This window comes from Suncus etruscus, chromosome 1 (genome assembly GCF_024139225.1).
Source record: "Suncus etruscus isolate mSunEtr1 chromosome 1, mSunEtr1.pri.cur, whole genome shotgun sequence".
Taxonomy (NCBI): Eukaryota; Metazoa; Chordata; class Mammalia; order Eulipotyphla; family Soricidae; genus Suncus; species Suncus etruscus.
Genome location: NC_064848.1, coordinates 179,218,275 through 179,219,595, shown reverse-complemented (window position 1 = coordinate 179,219,595; position 1,321 = coordinate 179,218,275).

The window sequence follows — 1,321 nt, the reverse complement described above, 5'->3', positions numbered from 1 at the left end:
CTCATCATCTTCATTACTTTTTAGGCACCAAATTTTTCTGTTCCCTGTCTTTATATTACTACAAATTCACTTTGACTTTGCACTTTTTGTTATTCTATTAGCCACACAACAGCAAAAACAGCCACATTTCTAAAATAAAAGAAATAGATGCCAATTATCTGTATTGACTTCCAGCCACATTCTTGTTTTATGATTTCCAATATGTTGCTGAACTAAAAGCATAAAAATTACATTTCCAAATACTTCCACTAATTGAGCTCATTGGAATATTCCAATTAAAAGCAGTGGTGAGAATTTAGCTTTTTGTAGAAATATTGCACATACTTTTTGCTTCTTATTCTTACAAAAGCAGCAGATAAAGCAAGAAGTCGAGCATCATTGTTGACTCAAATGTCATTGGTCATTCCACTTTTACCAACAGAGACAGACCTGCTCAATGATGCTTCCAGTAGCATCAATAACAGTAATTCAAGCTTCACTGGTAGAAATGGCAGTTGGGAATTCCTTCAACCCCATAGCAAAGAGGCCCGCAGGCTACAATAGAAATGAACACAGAGCTTCAATCTCTAGAGAAAAGTGTTTCTCCCTTTTGTTGTTTCAATTCCAATTCCCTTTTTAAAAAATTATTCACTTATATATGTCTTTTTAACTCCTTCTTAAAATCAGTAGAAATTTCTGTTTTCCTATTGGCCAATACATCATATATGCAAATGGTTGAGTTAGGTACTAAAATCTAATTTCTATAGGTTTAGTCAGTGTAGAAATAAAGCAATCATTCTACTCATGGAGACAGAATTAAGAGGGAAAGCTTCACTGGAAGAGGAATTTCTGCTAAGGGACTAAGTTGTTAATTTAATTGAGGATAGGAATGAGACAAAGAAAGGAAGGGATCCTAGCAGGGAAAGTAAATGTGAAGTTATGTAAATTTTTAAAAGCTTTATATTTAGAGAAGGAAGGAGAAGCCTACCCAAGGGTTTTTAGAATAATAATAATAATAATTAAAATAAACCTTTTTCAAAAGATTTCACTCTACACTAGTTATGTACTTTTATTCAAATTCTTTTTGCTCTTACCACACACAATCTTTTTCTAAGCCCCTTTTAACTCCACAGGATTCAAGACTCTAAGTAGCCAAGGGCAAAACCAGGAATAAAAAAGGTTGTGTAAACAAGGTTCATACATTCTGATTGACAGATTAAAAAAAAACCGTAGCTATCTAACTCAGAGGGATGTACTAAAACATAATTAATCACTGTTGGTAAATTGCTTTGAGACTCTGAATAAGTATATACATATAAGAAGTATCATTTTTTATCTAATA